We start from the raw sequence: 21069 nt of genomic DNA, 5'->3' as shown, positions 1-21069 counted from the left end.
TGCAATTCAACCACATGACATTTAAGATCAATTTAGTTCTTCAACATGGGTTGTAATGGGGCCAAGGGTGTAAGGTGAGTAAGAAATGAAGGATATGGATAATACAAAGTCCAAGGAACTCGCAATGCAAGAGCATAAAATAATTGTTTACAAGACTTCGAATCATCACGATTAGATTTTTTTCTTTTACCTGATCAAAACTCCTTATACCCTTCATTTACATTGATTCACTCCTTTCCTGAACAACCACCAATTTATTTTGAAGGCCCAAAAATGAAATTTCATTCAACCACCACTTAAATTTTCTCTTTTCTTTCACCAATTGTGTGATTTTTTTTTTCTTCGAAATGTAACACCCATTCCCAAACTTAGTATGAAAAACACATCCCAATTAAAGCTCATGAGTTCCTTAGAAAGATAAATATTTGTTTTTCGGGCTAAGGCGAGGAAATAAAATTGGTTAAATGAAAGAAAAGGTTTACATGTAGGCTCAAAATGGTTAACAATGGAAAATCATGCTTAAGCATGCATAAGGTTAGCTTGAAAGGCACAAACGATCCAAAGAGGGCCATAATATCACTTCTTAAATGTCGTGAAGTCAAATTGCATAAGAATGAATGACTTTTAAGTGTTCAACCAAATCAATAAATAATGAGATCAAACAACAACTTTGATGACAAGAAAATAAGAGTATGTATATAACACTCATGAATTGAAGTACAAGGCTCAAAAGCTCACTTTATATGGTTATATAAGTCTAATTTGAAGTGCGAGGTCGATTCCACAGGGATTGGTGATTGAATGATCCAATTTAGTTTCCCTACACAAAACAGAAATTAAAAAGAAAGGAAATAAATAAAACAAGGAAGAAAGAAATAACTAACTCAAGCAAATAAGTTCCCAAGTTCAATTAGATTAATGGATTGGTTCTAGCTAAAGTATGATTAAGCCATGGTGTGTGGTCATAACCTTGTGTTCCTAATTCCCTAATTTGATCATTTGTTGTCTAACCTAAAATTAAGCATTAGGAACCCATTAAGCATAGAAGAACAATTTAAACAACCAAGCATGTATCTAATCCTTGTTGTCGAATGTCCATACATACTCTTCCTATTCATAGTTCAATTCGAATTAAAGCATGGTGTCTACTCTTAATTCAAACCAAGATAGCTAACATGCAAGCCTAAATGGTGATCAATCATTCAAACTAGCATATTAACTTATAAGCATAATGAATAAGAACAAAAACCATAATTGAAACTTGGAAACTAATCAAACTTGAAACTAAAGAAAAGAATTTACATAATGAAAAGTAAAGTGGAACTAAGAAAAACTTAAGGAGAATTTCAGCACAAAGATCTCATTATAACAATTGAAAACTAGAAAGAGAAACTAAGAGAATTTGAGGGAGAGAAGGGAAGGGAGCTCTAGAGAAGTGTTTGAGAGCTCCCCCCCTTGGGGTGTGTTTACAAGCTTGGGAAACCTCACTATATATAGGCCTAAGGAAGCTGAAAATCTGAATTAAGTATGGCTAATGCATACAACACTTGTTTTATAAAATCTGAAATGGTTGATGCACTTCACTAATGCATACAACACTTCCATTATAAAATCTGAAATGGTTGATGCACTTCACTAATAAATCCCACCAGCAGCCCTAGCTCATCTTCATGTCACCATGACCAAGCTTCCAACCAGAAATAATAGCTCATCCTGAGGTCAGCATGACCAGCAACTTCAAGGGCTTACGAATTGGGCTTCCCTTAATCAAATTAAGACTTTAAGCACTCAAACTTGAAGTTCAGAATGTCTTCTTTCCAGCCATATATCATTTGGGCCAATCCAAGGTCGGAGGAGGAAGTTAAGGCCAAAACAAATTGCTAACTCATTTTGCGCGCTGATAAAATCCATCCTGAGCATGGCTCTGTGTTTGCTAGGTAACAGACTCCACAATTATCCAATGGGGCTGAATTTCGGATATGTTATAGTATACACCCATTGGAACAACTTTCATGAAGAATGTGGCCTCATCCGAGCTATGTAGGTTGCTGAAACAAAGCTTGCAATATGACCTACGAAACTGGGCTGGCAGGGGACTGTAGCCAAAATTGAGTTTGTCTTTAAGCTCTTCATCCATTCATCCAAATTAGGCCCTAACATGCATGGATTGCAACATTTACTATCCAAAGCCCTCATTATTACCTAAAGCTCAATGAACTGAAAGATAAACACAAAAAGGATTAAAAGCACAAGTTTAACTCAAAAACATAACCAAATCATAAGCTAGAAGAGTACAAAATGATATACAATTATGAACCGATCAGCATTGAGTTTAAATTATTGTTTGAAACAAAAGCATTTATTTGTCTGAAACCCAGCAAAAACTTTCCAAGATTGACTTTAAAAAAATAAAGTCATACGAAGATGATAAAATCACAATACAGGGCCAATACGATGCAATATTAAGACAATACATTTTTTTTGAAAATTGCACAATTATTCAGTGTATATAGATTGTTTATTTGCGTATACTTAAAGTTTATTGATTGTTTACTGCATGTATATCGCATGATATTGAATGTTTATTGAAGGTTTATTGATTGTTTACTGCATGTATTTCGCATGTTATTGCTCCAATATTGAATGTTTATTGATGGTTTACTGCAGGTATTTTGCATGTTATTGAATGTTTATTGAAGGTTTATTGATTGTTTACTGCATGTATTTCGCATGTTATTGAATGTTTATTGAAAGTATATTGATTGTTTACATGTTTATTGAAGGTTTATTGATTGTTAACTGCATCTATTTCGCATGTTATTGAACTGATATTGAATATTTATTAAAGGTTTATTGATTGTTTACTGCATGTATATCGCATGTTATTGCTCCGATATTGAATGTTTATTGAAGGTTTATTGATTGTTTACATGTTTATTGAAGGTTTATTGATTGTTTACTGCATGTATTTCACATGTTATTGAATGTTTATTGAAGGTTTATTGATGCAACAGACATGCAATATAGACGCACCAATATACATTACTTTTATGGAACATAATTTAGTGTTTTGGTTTGTTTTGAAACAAAGTTGAGTTTTTGTTATCGTTTTCAAATTTTATAAGTCAAAATAATATTTTTAGAGTTTTGGGGCGTAAAGAATGTCACAAGGAGTTCCTATCAATTTTCGGTGAATTTTTTGGATTTGTATTTAATTTATTATGAATTTTGTAAGTTAAATCCTAGAAATTATTATTAAATGGTATGGAGTGACACATGGCGAAAGCTGAATGGGCGCGGTCAGTGTGGCTGACTGATTGTCCTCCAGTGATTGCACCACTGTCCATTTTGATCCTTGTTTTGTTTTGTTTTGTTTTTTTATAAAAAAATTCGTAAATAAATAATTAAAAATCAGAAAAATACATTGAGAATTGTTACAAACTCTTTATGGCATTATCTTCAATTACAAAGGCAATTGGGGCAATACAAAGACAATTAAGGGCAATACAATGACAATACAAAAGTAATTAGGGCAATACAATGGCAATATGAAGGCAATTGGAGGCTATATAATGGGAATACTAGGGCAATAGGAGGCTATACATTGGCAATACGAAAACTCCAATAGTCCATCTGAGAGAGAGAGAGAGAGAGAGAGAGAGAGAGAGAGAGAGAGAGAGAGAGAGAGAGAGGAGGAGGAGGGGGGAATACTGGGACATAATACACAACGTATACAATGTTCTCTCTTCAATGTATAATATAAGTAAAAGTAATTTTCCATTGTTCTTTGAAAAAAAAAAGTATGTTTCTATTGCACACACTTGCGAATATAAAAAGAACAAATTCAAGACTGAGCTTTCTCAAGTAAATTGAACTCAATTTCATTGAATGAGGACTAAATTACATGATTAAAATATAGTTCCTCAATTACATGTTTTTTTTCTCCATATAATTACAGCACACTTCCTGTGACAGAATGGAATGTTGCCCCACGCCAAATTGATGATGGTTCTCAATAACAACAATCTTCCATAAGTCAAAAATCTAGGTCCAACTGTCATTATAAAAAAAAAAAAAAAAACCTGCAGAAGAGATGGCAAAACAAGAAATTAGCAAAAAGGAGAAACAAAGACCAAAAAAATAAAATAGAAACTAAGACAAGAAAACCGCAATCAGAAACTAAAAGACCTAAGAAACTCATACTAATAGGCAAAGAGCTTCCTAACCTAGAACACCAGCAAGAGAAAATCGGAAAAATTGGAACACATAAAGCACAAAGAAAATGTTAAACTAAATAAGAGGGACAGAACCAAACATCAAAACACCTCAAGGGGTGAACTTAATCAACCAACCAATAATCAATATAACCAAACAACATCCATAACATCAATACAGAACCAGATACAACTACAACATCCATAATAGAAATACACAGAACAATGAAACTAAAAAACAGCTGCATTCCAATCCGATAAGATTGAAGAAAAGTAACTATTCCTGTACAAAGTACGGGAACATGATTAGGAACAAAAAGAACCATTAAAAAATCATCAGATGGTTTGGCAAAAAATGGGGCAATGTGGAATTGTCTGACTCAAGAAGCTCCACATGTACTTTATATAAGCTTCCTAAAGAAGGCAATATTCTGAAGTTGTTCAATATTCTCCATTTTCTAAAAAACAAACAATTCCAGATAAAATAAAAACAAACCAATCCTATGTTTCTATATAGGTGTAAAAGAATCATGAATTGAAACAAATAATCTACAGGGGCAACTTTAGAACAAGGAATTCAGATCCATATGTTACATTTTATAGCAAGCCATATCAAGGGAGGTCTACTTAATGCTCTTGAAATACTTCAAATTTTGCTCAAGCATCTCATGAAGATGCCTGTTTTCAACTTTCCCATGTTCCAATACTTCAAATATTAACACCAAAAGATGTGTATTTCAAAGGCTAATTAGCATCACACTCACACAAAATCTAATAGCATAAGAAACAAGCACATTCCCATTCATTTCAATTAATAACTCCATTTCCTAATATCAGCAAGTGGGTTCATCGAATAGTAAGCTAATCTTACAATTCAGAACAACCATGTCAACCAAGAGCGTAGCTACTGATAATTTAGTAACACAACTTCCATTAATACTAGAAGAATTTAATAACCTGTCTACACAAAATTGCAAGCTGCCCAGCCACTAAAATTGTAAGGCTAAAATATGAAATATGCAAAGATCAATTAAAAATTACAATAATACTATTATCAATGATCAATTAAAAACAAGTAGTCCACTTGATAATTCATAAAGCCACAGCTCATAAATTAGGCATTGAATGTGTCACGCCCCGGACCCGGGGGTAGGCGGAAACCCCGCGCCCGGTGCGTGAGTAAAATAAAAATAAAAAGAAATACAAAGAAGGGTTTAAAATAAACTTCTGTTATAAAAATAGTTTCAAAAATCTTACAACTTTACAAATAATAAATAAAGCTCTATCACTCTCATCTAATTCAACTTCAACCGGTTTAGTCCTTGTCTTGCCCACTAAATCATCTGAAAAATTAAACAAGGTGAGGGATGAGCAACCACCGCTCAGTGAGTAGATTATGTAATATGCCAGTCAAGCAATGCCGTTTTACACACTCTAGAAAATATAATGAAAAGATACACCAATCCAGATCATATCACATCATCCCTTCATATCTCGGTTATCCTTCATAGCATGTAACCAACCACGTGATCCCTATATTGGCTTCACTGCCCTATGTCCCCGTGTGGTACATCTATCCCTCGGATATTCCAACATTGAAGTTCTCATGTTCCATGAATAATACATACTTCATATTCCAATCAATATATATATAGTGTGAAAGATTGCACCAAATTAGACATGCTTGACTTGAAATAGAGAGATATTTGTAAATAGAATAAATCCATGATAATTCATGGTTTTCATATTTTATCATAAAATAAGAACTTTTAGAACACATTACATAAACCACTCACCTTGATAATGAGAGCCCTTAAAGAAATTGGGAGGACAACTATATCTATCTTCATGGACTACTGCGCATGCCATGAGAACAATAATAGGAAAGGGTTCCTATTTATACTACTACATAGGCGGCAACTACTTTCCTTCAATTGGTCTAATGAATGGCAATTGATAAGGTTTGGCTCCAAGTTTAGATAGCTATTATTGGAGTGCCAACACCTCATGCTCAAAAAGAGCTTACTCATCTAGGTACAATGACACTTGGAGTCTAAAGTACGTTTTGGATAATAACTTAGGCAATTGAACTTGGTTGGCAAGAAACAAGAGATAAAGCTGTCATAAAAAAACAATACATATAAATATTACTATTTTTAATAACTAATAAGATAAATTTATGAAAATATAAAAAATACGGGGTTTCACAGAATGAATCGCTAAATTAGAATTTCAAAATTAACCCAACTGAATCCCTAATTCCTAAATCCCTAAAATAGAATTTAGAAAGAAAAAAAATTGAAATTGAATGACATGAAGAAGAAGAGAACCAGAGAAGTAGGTGGTTCAGGTTAGTGGTAAAGAGGATTACTGAAATTTGAAGACGGAGAAGAAGAGGACTTACAGAGAAGGAGATGGAGAGAGATAGAGGACCGTAGCCAAAAATGGAGCCCATGAATGCCCCTAATGTTGCAATAATAAGAAAAGGGGATCAACGAATTTATAACAGACAGAGAGTACAAAACTAATATCAGAACTCACCGCTGTCGAGAACGACAACGGAGGTCGCGACTGTGGCTGGGCTGTGGAGTCGCGATAGTGGCTTCGCGGTGGAGGTCGACAACGGAGGTCGTGAGTTGCGGCGGCTTGGCTAGGGTCAAGCTAGGGTTCCGAATTTGAGGAGAGCTGGGTTATGACGATTGATGGGTGGAGAACTGGATTGGACAGTAGGGAGATGGCTGGCGAGCTGGAGCTGAGGCAAGATTTGAGAGAGTGCGAGAAAGGAGAGGAATTAGGAGAAGTTGGGCGTTAGAAAATGAATTTTTGAGATGATAAAGTGTCAATAATAAAAAAAAGACCCAAAACCCTCCGTTGTGTCTGTGTTGGTTGCAAGATATTTGCTGAATGGATTTTGGTTCTTTGATAACCACAAACCAGAGATGGCGAGAGAGAGAGAGAGAGAGAGAGAGAAGAAAAACATATTGCAGAGTGGGTGGCTTGGGAGGAAGGAGGGTTAACCAGGATGAGAGAGCGTGCTTTACACTTTCGGATTGCATCTCTTTGGTATGGGTAATTTCAACCCGGTTTTACCAAAAAGCCAATATTGAAAACTCACCGTTGGATGAAATCCAACGGCTCTTACATACCCCTCAAAAACACCCCTTATAACTTTCCCCTCACTATAGAAGCTCCCTAAAATTTTGGGGTCCCTTTAATTGGAGGCCCATGGCTGTCGCCCTCCTTGCCCATGCCTTAGGGCTGGCCCTGGCTTCTACTTTGGGCTGGCGTGGGGGAGGGACTCGGTGTGGTGAGTAGATATCAAGGAGGGGTAGGGTGCACTGGGGAACATCGGCAAGGAGATACATGGTTTGGATGAGGGAATTGGGGGATTGGTGTTACAGTCACGGCGGGGGCATGAAAGAGAGAGAGAGAGAGAGAGAGAGAGAGAGAGAGAGAGAGAGAGAGATGGCGGTGGTAGATTTGTATTGGGTTGGGGACATGGGGTCGAGTGTTGTGGTTGGTGTGTGGGCTGGCAGGGGTGGTGGTGCGGAGGGTTTCTCTCTCCCTTCTCTTTCTTTCCTTTTCTTTATATATATATATATATATATATATATATATATATATATATATATATATATTTTATCTTTCTTGTTTTGGAGCAAAATGCTCTTCAACAAGTAATTGCAGTTACTCTAATTTGACAAAAGTTGGAGAATGTCCTTGAATTGCACTACATGGGTGAAAATTATCAAATTGAAACCACAAGACTTCAGTAGAAGAAGTGATAAACCACAGGGATCAAAAGTGAGATTTTGCCTAATATGGAAAAGGAGTTTGAGAAATCTAAGCAGTTGCCGAACTACGAAGAGAGAACTAGATAGTTAGAAGAGGTCGTGTTGATTACAGATTCTAAGCAAAGAGACAAAAGTCCCCACTTATCCATGTTCCATACATATATAACAAGAATTAAATCCAAAATTTTCCACAGAATTTCCAGAGCAGCTCCCAATTTGACAAACTTGCATTTAATTATAATACAATACTAAATAAACTATGTAACATTAATTTACCCTGAACAACATTACAATACACTACATGCTGCCAACATAATATATTAAGCAGGTGTGCTTCATTATAAATCAAGGATAAACCTCAATGAGAGACCTTAAACCAAACAGGGAGTAATCTTATAGTGGCTGAAACCTGCGTCAGAAAAGAGCTTAGCCCATTCTTTCTCATTCCTTTCTTTTCCTTTAACCAAGACCATCATTAATTAGCATATCGAAGAAAAGTTGTGTTTCCCCAGATTCCTTATCTGTATTCTTGTTCTCCACCATCATATCTACGATAATCACCTTGCCTTTGTTGCCCTCTCTTGTAATTGCCTCTTTACATCGCTCAAGTATTCTCACGCATTCTTCATCAGTCCAGTCATGCAATATCCACTGTTTGTCATACACAATCACCAAACAAAATCATAAATGGAAATCTGTATTTAACAATATAATATCACTAAGAATGAGATGATTTACCTTCAAAAAAATAGCGTCGGCTGCAGGAACAGCCTCAAACATGTCCCCTGCAACATATTCCAAGTTCTTACTCCCTTTTAGGTCAGCAACTACATGAGGGAGATCAAGTACAGTGCATTTCGTATGAGGGAAGGCATCAGCAATGGACTTGGCCACGGTTCCCGTCCCACCGCCCACATCAACCAATGAATCCACTCCTTGAAACACCCCCTTGCAGTCGTCAATCATCAAGCTTGAGATCAACCGGGCATCGCTAGCCATGGCGTCATTGAAAAAATGTGCAAGAGTCGGGTCCTGGTTCCCATAATCCCAAAATGTCATCCCATGCACCACGTGAAACAGCGTAGGATTGTCATTTTGGAACCAAGTGGTCAAAGACCACCATGGATCGGTTAAGATGGGATTGAGCATGGCAAGTAAGAAGGGCCTTGCGCTCATGGGATTGTCTTTCAGGAGGAGTGCGGAGGCGTCTGTTAGTACATAACCTTGTTCGCCGCCGCCACTCAGACTTTCTCTGGCAAAGAAGCCGGAGTGGACTAAGATTCGCATGAGGCGTGGGATGAAATGAGCTTTTGTTGGGGAAATTGGTAGGGCGGAGACAAGCTCGGAAAGAGTCATGGGTTGGCCATGTTTTTGGATGACATCTGGGATATCTAATTGAACTGCACATTTGAGGGACATAGAATTTATGAAGCTGAAAATGTGGTTCCAAATGTGGGCTTGTGCTTGGAGTAGCTCATGACTTGCTCTCACTTCACTACCCATGCCTTGCTATTGGCTCAAGATTTGGTGAGAATTAAGATTGATGCACATCTCTTTATAAAGTGTGTGGAGTGGAGGGGAGCTAGAGGAGCTTAATGCCATAAAGGAGAGAGAGAGACATTTGGAAATTGGGATACCCATGTTTTCCATGTGTGAACAAACTAATCCACGTCGCATTCGTGTCGTGTTCTTATGCTCTGGCATGTCATATTGGAATTGTTCAATGCCTTGACACCTGTGTATCAAGTTGTGGGAGAACACTTATACGCAAGGACAACACGTAAGTTTCATTTTCGCTCTCTGCCCATAAGGCAGCTGTGGCCTTGTTTCACCCCCTCTTCAATGTTGATAGACACTCGATTGCCTTGATTCATATAAATTGCAAGAACTAGATCACAATAAGAATCTCGGTCTCTTGTGTCTCTATATGCGGCCTGTGTGTTTATAGATGATATTTGTTGGTATTTCTGACTCCATCCTTGTAGGTTCGGTTGTGCGAATCAGAAAGCAGATGTTGCCTTCGTCTTGGCATAGGTTCACATAGAAAGTATTGGAGCTATTGCTTTGTTAAAAAAAAAAACCGTAGAGACTTTGTTAGCTGTAGCAGGTGAGCATATGCCTCTTTGTGGGCTATATGCCTTTATGTGGGCTAAATGCCTTTTTGTTGGCTTTTGACAGTTTAGTTTTTGGCTCGGGAACATGATCTACATGCTATACTGTACTGGTTTTAGCTAGATGACAGGACCCAACCCAAATTCCACTTTGGAATCCGAGCCGAACCCTGTGCGTGTCCGACACCTGGCGGGTGCCAGGCACAACGACCAAAAATACCCTTCTAAACCAAATCCAAAGAATTTCAGGCTCGACTTCTACCGAAAATTCGGCAGAGTCTCCCCTATAAACTAAACATTTCCCCAAAAACTTCCACCTGTCAAACAAGCATATACGAATATAACCGAACTGCCAGCATGTATCAAATTATATCAAAAATCAAGCATCATATTATTATGGCCTCAGGCCTCAATAAATCAAATAAATCATTCAGCTAGTAAAATTCATCTCGGCTCTCAGAATACCAATAATACATTAACAATCTCAAAGACTCCAACTCGTGGCCGCACCTTGTAACAAAAGGCTGCCTACGTATCCTTACTGAGGGATCAAGCCACACGTAGCTCTTCTATTTCATTTCAGCTTTATGTTCCAAGCTTACTGGCATTACTCACATGGCAATAACTATCTTCAAATGAAGGAATAAAAGCATTTAGATTCAAGTAATCATTCTTGGAAAGTCATAACTATTAATTCCTCGTGACACCATTGGTGACACGTCCTGCCCTGTAATCCTTGCTAGACTCAGAAGACATTTGGTCAACCTGATCCGCAATCCTCGCTCCCCCGGTCCGGGTATCACTAAAACTCGGGGTACAGAGTATGCTAGAAATACTAGAGTATAATACCATATCCAATAATAAAAAGATCAAGGCAAACAACTTAAATAAAATAAAATAAGATAAATTAAAGCAAAACGGATTAAAATAAAATAAAATAAAATAAACAAGCTTCGAATACCCTGATATCAAACTCATGTAAGGTTCATAAATAATTAATTATGTATATATATATATATATAGTATATATCAGTGATGGGTACTCTGGGTATATCCCAGTTGCACAACTCCTTTTCTACGTCCCGCATGATTATTTCTTGAGAGTTTTTAACTCGTAGGGTTCTATGGCTAGGACTGTTACTAGAGCTTGCTTCTCCAGAAGAACGGATAGACAAGATTCTCCTAAGGCTTGCCATTTAAAAATTCTGGATTTTATGCTTTCCTTCTGTTCTCCTCCTAATTCAAGGTTGCTAGTCCCTGCCTAGGTCTCTCAACGCCTTAGCTTATCGGGCAACGGCTAATGAGCCTATCTGACAGCTAGACAACTCAATGACTAGTGAGTAAAGGAAACTTGATAGAAAAACCAGAAGATTAAACCAACAACTTAGTTTGAACCTTAAACTTAACAACTCTTCTAGGGACTTTGGCTCTGATACCAGGTACTGGCCCAGACTCTTAAGAGCAAAATTTTTCTCAATCAATTTTAAGCTTTCGAGCGGAAGGTAGTGTAGAGACGTAGAGAATAAACATAATTATTATGAGGAATTCAAACATACAAAGCCAAAACCAAGGATAATAATATAGAGAAATTAAATACGATATCAAACGTAGTATCATTAATATTCAACAAACTTACATAGCAGCAGGGAAAGCACTAGTGCTTAACAGAAGCTTCGCAGAAGCAGCACTTGAAAACACTCCAAAACACTCCAAAACACTCAAAACACAAAGTTTATTTTCTGCTTGAGAGGTGATCTTTTTCGGTGCTTCACAGAGGAGGAGAAGCCCTTCATTTAAAGTCTCCTGGCTGTTGACGTGTCAATTAGAGGCAGAAGATCACAAAGCAGCCTACAGTAGAGCGGCATCTTCACTTTAATGATTCTGTCCGATCGTTCACGCAAACGGCCAAAAAAGGAAAAAGGCAGACTCTTACAAAAGCAAATAAAAACAGAGTAAAAGCAGGCACGTCTTGCTTTTACCAGAAAAACGTAAAAGTAAAAAGCTTTATCAAAAAATACAGTAAACACAAATTGTCTTCTTATCAGACATAATATTACTTGGGCCCACCATAAAGATCCGAATAGAGATCCGGATGAAAGTGGTCAAGCATGTCTTCATTAGCAAAAGGGTCCACCTCATCTTCAGGTTGAGTGGCGAAAGCTGATGCCATCGACTCGTCATCTAAATCCAGGATCTCGAGGACTTTCTTCTTCAAATCTTCTTTTGATGAAGAAGAGCCTGGCTGATCTATCAGCATCTGTAGCCTTTGCGAAACACTTAGACTGGCAGAAGAAGTGACCAAAGGCTGAGCAGCAACAGGATCAAAGGAGGGAATAATTGCTGGGGTAATCTTGACAGGAACTAAATGGTCTCTTGTGAATTTGTCCCACCAACGAATTAAGATGCTTCGGACTAAGTTAGGAATATAGGTCCATTCCTCATCAATGTCTTCCGAGATAACATATTCCCATTTTAATATCCAAGGTAACTCATACATTATCATGAACCACATGAACAAAGTCCTCTGATCAGGATGATTCTTATTTCATTTACAAAATTTCATTTGAAAAGACTCCTTAATTTCAGGAGGAAGGTATTCCATAGTAGGACCCCAGATAAGGAAAAAGCTCTTGAACCAATTTGGGAGTTCTTTCAGAGCCCGAAGCTTAAATTGGATGAACCAAGTATGAGAATAGTTTTGATTTTGAAAACATAAGACATATTCCCATGCTTTTTTATAATCCCAGAAATTATATGAATATGGCCTAATTTCAGGATGGATAAATCTTTTAGCCCTTTCAGGGCTAGGACCCCATTCTTCCAAGGAAATAACATTTAGAATTTGGATTTTGGAAAAGGCTATTGTGTTGGTATTTTCACCTCTATGACGATGAACTATATTAACAGATTTAGTTTCAATTAGGAGAGTTTCATAAAATAGACGGGGCTTATTCAAGGGAGGAAGGTTATCCCTTAAATATTTTTCAGCTAGAAAATTCGGATGTTTGTCCAGATCATTCATTTCAATAATTGCTACAGACATATTCATATACTCACGGAATGGATTTTCAGCAATCTGCTTCTCCTTACCCTTATTATATGGAGAAGAAGTCATCAAGGGCTTTGGATCAGTCGGGGAAGACCTAGCAAGAGCTCCTGAAGAGCTCCTACTTGGAGTCATTTGTCCGGAACTCCTGGTTCGCACCCTGCAAAAATTCTCGAGTTAAGAAATCAGGGAGCGCATTAGTTTCACCTTTAATAAATTCAATATCAAAATCGAAAGCAGATAGTATTCCTTGCCATCTTGCGAAAATTTGTTTTGATGCTAAATTTTTTACATCTTTAAACAGAATGTCTTTTGCAGCCTTGCAATCCACTCTTATCAGGAATTTTTTATTTAAAAGATCACTCTCGAATTTAGAAACAGCATGGACTATGGCTAGCATTTCTTTCTTAACAGTAGAATAATTCTTTTGAGCCGGTTTCCAAACTCCAGAAGTGAATCTAACCAGTTGTTCTGAATTATTGACCTTCTGTTTTAGGATTCCTCCATACCCGATTTCTGAAGCATCTGTTTCTACTATTTTAAAGGCTTCGGGGTTGGCTAAGGCTAAGCAAGGAAGTTCTTTGACTTTAATTTTCAACCTTCTTACTGCTTTGGTGTGTTCTTCTGACCAGGGAGTTGGGTTCTTTTTCAACCTTTGGTATAACAATTTTGAATCTTGAGCCAAATCTTTATAAAAATCTTTTATATAATTAAGACTTCCTAAGAACCTTTGTAACTGTTGCTTGTCCCTTATCTCATCAGGGAACTTTTCAGCAAAGGATATTGCTCGATCAATAGGAACTATCAGTCCCTTATTAATATTGTGTCCCAAAAAACGAATCTTTGAAGAGAATAATTTCATTTTCTTTGCCGAAACCACTAATCCTGCATGCTTCACAACTCTCAAAAAGATATTCAGATGTTTAAAGTGTTGTTCTAAAGAATTAGAATAAACCAAAACATCATCAATATAAACAATGGTGAAAGCTGTGTAAGGATTAAATATATCATTCATAATATTTTGAAACTCAGAGGGAGCATTTTTTAGACCAAACGGTAAAACATTCCATTTGTAATGTCCGAAGGGGACATTAAAAGCTGTTTTGTACCTGTCTTTTTCCGCAATTTGAATTTGCCAATATCCCGATTTCATATCAAATTTAGAAAAAATTACTGCCTTATTTAATCTATCCAAAAGGTCCTTTTTATTAGGAATTGGATATCTAACCCATTTTAAGGCTTTATTAAGAGGTTTGTAGTTTATCACCAATCTAGGTACCCCTCTTTCTAATTCTGTTGCGTTTTCTACATAGAAGGCAGAACAGCTCCAGGGAGATGAGCTTTTCCTAATTAACTTTTTCCCTAATAAATCTTGAATTTCAGATTTACAAATTTCCATTAGCCTAGCATTCATCTGAATTGGCCTAGCTTTGGTTGGGATTTTCTTTTCATCAAAATCAGGCTCATATGGCAATTCTACTATGTGTTTTTTCCTATTCCAAAAAGCATTGGGTATTTCGGCACAAACTTGATTTTCAAACATCTTTTGGACTTCTTCTACCTTTTCTTTTACCCTATTGTCTTGCAGTTGTTCCTCTATTCTTTTGTGCTGCAATTCTTCTTTCAGGTGATATAGATAACTTTCTTTCTTCTTTATCTTTTCTTGAATTTCATTGATATACTTATGCTTGGGTGGTTGAGAGAACCTAAAAACTATAGGTTGACCCTCTACCTCTGTTCTTATTCCCTCTTCAGAAACAGAGAAAGGATAAAGCATATTAATGAAAGGGGTTCCTAATATCAGGGACTGGTTTAATCCTTTCACCAAGACAAAAGGGGTTTCAAAGCAAATTCCCTGATTAAGTATAGCAGCGTTAGATAATTTAAACTGAATCCCCATCCTTTGACTATTGACTGCTGTGTGTAGGACTTGGGTAGTTTTCTGAAAATACCTTGTTGGTACAACACCTTCATTTATACAATTAAGATCGGCTCCAGTGTCTATCAGCCCTTCAACAGTAAACTTGTAGGTTTTATTAATAACAATAGTTATCATTGCATACCATTTCTGTGATATCACCTTATCTATGCTATTAATGAATCTCATAGTATTAACTTGTTCTTCCTGTAGGGTTTCTCTTGTTACAGGTTCTATTTTCTTTTGAAATTCTTCCATTAGGTTTTCGAATTCTAATTGCTCAGATTTTTCTTCTGTATCTTTTTCTGAAAAAGGACTATAGAGTTCTAAAACTCTAACCCTATTTTTTTAACTCTCTAAGTTCTTCTTTCACATCATGGACTTCGCACTGAAGGTCGTTGAGCGTAGGTTCCTTTTTATGAATTTTATCATTCATCCTGTTTACTATAGTCTTAAAACTATAGTTTTCAACTGGTTGTCTTACATTAGCTATGGCCGGTTCTAGCTAGCGAGATATAACTTTCCAAAGCTTCTCTCTTCTTTTCTGGATCTTCTATTTTATCAATTAAGTCTACTATTAGACTTTCTTCTTTTGTTAAGACACATATTCTCAGATCTTTAAATTGACAGGCGCACTCTTCCTCGCTACCTGAGCTAGTCTCAGTATCTGATTCAAACAATTCTTCATTCTCTAGTTGGGCTAGTTCGTCATCACTATCTTGTTCAGAACCAGATGAATTAAGCATTATTTGGCAAAGCTGTTGCTTAAGGTCTTCACTAATGCTTAGGTTACTGATTTTATCCTTCATTTTGCACTCAGATTTATAATGTCCTACTTTTCCACACTTATAGCATGTTGGGACAGCTCCTTTCTTTCATTTACTAGCCTTTTTGCTAGTATCTCCTGTGTATTTCCTTTTTCTGAAAGTTCTATATGGCTTCTTAGGTTCAGACTTATATTTCTCGTATTTTTTAGTCTTACGCCCCCCAAATTTCTTTCCTTTCTTGTATGTTTTATGTGAATATGATTTTATTGGTTCAAAACCAAATTGTTCACAAAAGTCACCTAATTCCTTTTTGCCTAGGGCCTTTTGCTTATCAAGCTGTTTTCTTAATTTCATATCTGTGCAAAGAGCTAATCCTTCTGCGCAGATTTCAGAGGACAATTCCCCATAGGTGTAAGACTCATAAGGAATGACACCACCATTTTTCTCTTTAATTCTATTCCTAACCTTTTCAGCGAATAGAAGTGGCAATCCTGAAAGAAATTTCTCTTTCCAAAAGTCAACATTACAGTCTTGCCTAGTAAATACCTTGGAGTAAAACACGTCCTTATACCACCTAAAATGGGACAAGGTTGGACACTTAAGGTTCATTAAGAGTTCTCTAGACCTGTCGTGCTGTAATTCTGTAGTTCCTACAAAATGTAGAGTAATTGTGTAAATTAGTGAATTTACCGCATCTTCCTGGTAAATGTTTTCACTTTTGATTAACCCAGTTATTGGATCTTGTACATTCTGCTGACCAATAGCCACCTGGGCGTTCAGGATTTGGGCTCTTGCTGAGTCACTTAGGTGGAAATCCCACCATCCTTTTAATTGACCTACAAAGCCTGCGATGATAGCTTCAGCCACCCTCTTATCTCCATTTCCTTTTATCTTAGAGGCTGTAGCGTACATCATCATATGTTTCATTGCATTAATGATCTGATATTCCGTTAGACCATCAATATTCCATTCTACTATGGAGCTTCCATCATACTGAGCGGAATTCCACATTCCATCTTCCTCAAACTGTAAATCTACTGGAGTGGGTCTGGGGTAGTAATTTCTTGTTTTAGCAGTTTGAGTGAATTTCTTTTCATTTGTTAGCCTATTAATTTCAGGTCGTTCTTCCTTAAACATCGTTTCAAGGTCTTCTATTTCTCCTTCAGTGAGAACCGACACTTGAGGACCTTTTCCTTTGTCTAACAATTTTACTTCTGATAATTTCTTTGCCAGGATGTCAACAAAATTTTCATCTTCTGACAATGTTCTTCCCATCTTAAAGTTTTTATTATCTAAAGGGGGAGGTGGTTTGAAGAACACCTGACTACTCATTTCCTTGATCCTTTTAGTTTCTGAGGGACCGGGGTCGGATTTCTGCTCCTCTGCAGAAACAGACGTTTCAATCCTAGTGACTTGCTTTCCTAGAGACTGCAGAAACAGGTTGGTGTAATTATTTTGCTGAATAACTGCGCCTATATCCTCTTTACTAGCTGTGCGAAAATTATTGGCGCTATCATCAAGGAAAGTGGTTTCTTTGTAGGGAGCAGCTATCATATCTTTCTGTTTAATTACCATCTCGGGTGGATGTACGGCTTTTACTGATTTCCCATCTTTGGAAGTGTAAGTCGAGAACGGGCTTCCTATCATTTCTATATGGCTCCTATATTCAGGAATGTCATATTTCTGAGCACACCAATCTAACCACGTAAAGAAGAAACAATTTAATTTCTTTTCTTTCATAAAGGCGGTATGGGCTTTCCAGAGATGATTTTGCCTATGCTCCTGAAAGGCTGTTTCAAACCAGATTCTTTTATTAATATTTTCAATACTCAAATAATTCCCTTTTATCTTTTCATGTTCTATTTCAAAGGATTTTAACATATTTATTTCAAATTCTACATCCGAGAAGGAAGGCTCGGGTTGAGGTGGATTTATCCTAATTCCTGGGTTTGGAAGGGTTTGTTCAAACCTGTAGGCTGGCCTTTGTATCTGTTCCTGGGTTCTCCTAAGACCTGCCAAGATCATCCTGTCATGGTCTAGATCGTAAGCTATATCAGAGGAGGTGCTCGACCTATGGGGTTCTAGGTTGGATCTAGAGGGTGCTAGATCAATCCTAGAGGTACTCGACCTATGTGGTTCTAGGTTAGATCCAAAGGGTGCTAGATCAATCCTAGTTTTTCTAGCGTTGGAGAATTGTATTTCTACCTCTCCATCAGCGAATTGGGAGATCCGAGTAGGTTCTTGATTTTCAAGGGGCTTCTTTGGGACTACTTCATCCAAAATCCACTTTTCTGGTAGGGTTATATCACTCCACTTTATCATTTTTGGGACTGCTACGTTTGATTTTTCAAGGTTGGTTTGGAACAAGGTAGTTTCACCTTTGCTGTCTAGATCTTTATCTTTGGGACAGACAGTGTTCATAACCTTATATGAAACCCTATAAATGATCGCTAGATTTTGGGATCCTGGGTCCATATCATAACCCTGAGTTTGAATATTCAATGTTAAAGCTTTTAAGATATTTACGTCGGAAAGTGCAACAAAAAAGTTTGGGAAACAGTTAAAGTATATTGGACCTTCCCCTAAGGTTGACTCAACTATTCCTAACAAGGAATCCGTGAACTTTCTATGTCTTCCATCTCTTACACAAAGCAAGATTGAACTGGGCAATCCTGTTCTGGTAAGTGGTTTCACCGCTACCTGCACCAATCCTATGTGCAAATAGTTATAATTTCTCTCCAGATGCTGGTCGATTTGACTTTGGGTGAATAGCTGAAAACTATCTTTTTTATCAATGACATATCGTTTTTTCAACAGTTTTTATTGCGTAATCAGATCTGAACTTGAAAGATCCTTTATAGTATATATCAGTGATGGGTACTCTGGGTATATCCCAGTTGCACAACTCCTTTTCTACGTCCCGCATGATTATTTCTTGAGAGTTTTTAACTCGTAGGGTTCTATGGCTATGACTGTTACTAGAGCTTGCTTCTCCAGAAGAACGGATAGACAAGATTCTCCTAAGGCTTGCCATTTAAAAATTCTGGATTTTATGCTTTCCTTCTGTTCTCCTCCTAATTCAAGGTTGCTAGTCCCTGCCTAGGTCTCTCAACGCCTTAGCTTATCGGGCAACGGCTAATGAGCCTATCTGACAGCTAGACAACTCAATGACTAGTGAGTAAACGAAACTTGACAGAAAAACCAGAAGATTAAACCAACAACTTAGTTTGAACCTTAAACTTAACAACTCTTCTAGGGACTTTTGGCTCTGATACCCGGTACTGGCCCAGACTCTATATATATATATATATATATATATATATCCGTCTTTCTCTTGTGACATAAATATATCGATTAAGAAAATGATAGTAACTGTATAAAGTTCCTCACTTTTACTTTAAAAGCGTTTTAAAGCTTAAATTCTCTCCACCTAGGCGTACCCCCATTTCTGATCCATCAATTCCTTTAATACCGTCAATTCCATCCTCGCAGGTCTCGGAAACGCAAGGTTAACCAAGCCGCATTTCTCGCAAGTCTCAGAGATAACACTTCAATCTGAGCCGCATTTCTCACAGGTCTCAGAGATACCACTTCAATCCGAGCCGCACTTCTTGCAGGTCTCAGAGATAACACTTCAATCTGAGCCGCATTTCTTGCAGGTCTCGAAGATACCACTTCAATCCGAGCCGCATTTCTAAAGTCTCTAACATACCTAGGACACATGTCCCGAGAGTTTGGTCTCGATCGAACGGTCGGATTACTCACGATCGTACAATCGTACGGTTACTGTAAACCTAGACCTAGGGTTGGCATTCTCGGAGTATCCGGGGCTCCGATTTACGATCCGTCGAATCCTATACGATCTTGGAATTATCTAGATCAATATATATATATATAATTGACTATGATCCAACGGGTCAAACATATCGAACCTGGAAATCGCACAATATGAGAGATCCATTCGGGGTTCAAACGTTGTCCAAATTAATATCCGCGAATTCCTACGTGCTCATGAGGACCAAGAGATCATTTTAGGTTCTGAAAGTGACTTCACTATGCTGCCCACGCGCCGCCACACGCATTGGCAGCGCGTGGGTGGCTTGATCCAATTCCGGCAACTGGAAATCTTCAAAACTGGAAACCCAGCTTCCTACCCTAGGTAAAACACCCTATTTGGAACAACTTTTCTTCTTGGACCTACCCTAAAAAGTAGCGGGAAGTGGCCAGAATCACGATCCCAAAACCGGCTGAAACCCACTTCGAAAATCGAAATACCTAGGCTCAAAATTGATAAATTCCTACCCAACCATCAGCTAGATCATGAAAAATAGGTGAGAAAGCATACCTCACTCGCATGAAACGGTGGCCGGATGAGGGAGAACGAGCCGCCGAAAGTTTACGAAAAAGCTGTCCACAACCGCCTGTTTCTTGGCTGTTTCCGGCGATTACGGCTGGATCGGGGCAGCGAAGGGCTGGGGCTGGAAAAGGGAAGTGTGGTGGTTCCAACGGGACCGGTCTTGTGTGAATTGGTGGTCGGAGTTGAGAGAAATCACCTCTTGAATTCGGCTGGTCGAGCCCCCCAAACTGCAGAAATTCTGGGTTTATAAAAAACTGAACTTCGAAATATTTATGGTTATGCCACTGAACTTCTTTTGATCGCCATTTCTTTGTTACAACTCCGATTCGAGTCCACTACGTGTCTACGGACTCGTTTTGGCATGCTCTACCCAACGGTCCAATCAAAATTTCCAAATTCCTTCCCAAACTTAAAATGACATTTTTACCCCTTCTTAATATTAAATAATATTTTACTTTTCAAACACCTTAATTAATTCAATCCATTTTATTGTATTATTTATTTCAAATTTATTTTCTCGCTTAAACTTATTTCCTCTTATTTTAATTATTTAATCATTCCTGGGGTAAAATTGTCCTTTTCCTGAATAATTTAATATTTAACTATTAATTTAGGACCGGGTTGTTACACTAGATTTGTTCTTGTATGTTTTCTGGCTGATGCTTTTGCTCGGCTTTGTTTGTACTGTCCTCTACCCCTTTGGGGGTTTGCAATGAATTGCAACTTCGACAACAAAAAAAAAGCTGTAGCAGGTGAGCACTTATGCAAACCATCTTTTTTCCAAATTTTGTCTCATATTATGTTTACAATTACAACCTATATTGGTGATGCTTTCAATAGTTAAATGATGAGCTCTATTTAG

At 37.5% G+C, this 21069-nt stretch overlaps 1 pseudogene across 1 annotated transcript; it reads right to left on the bottom strand.

The window, feature by feature from the left end:
- Window positions 1–8338: 8338 nt before the first annotated feature.
- On the bottom strand, window positions 8339–9518 carry LOC110769179 (putative O-methyltransferase 3; annotated as a pseudogene). The gene is made up of 2 exons (XR_015834631.1): window positions 8747–9518; window positions 8339–8659 (listed from the first exon to the last, which is right to left on the bottom strand). The product of XR_015834631.1 is annotated as a putative O-methyltransferase 3 (transcript).
- Between the last annotated feature and the right edge of the window lie 11551 nt (window positions 9519–21069).

The sequence above is a fragment of the Prunus avium genome, chromosome 3 (assembly GCF_965620075.1).
Source record: "Prunus avium chromosome 3, drPruAviu1.hap1.1, whole genome shotgun sequence".
NCBI classification, from domain to species: Eukaryota; Viridiplantae; Streptophyta; class Magnoliopsida; order Rosales; family Rosaceae; genus Prunus; species Prunus avium.
Note: the sequence above shows the minus strand (reverse complement) of the source record. Positions and strands in the feature narration are given on the sequence as shown.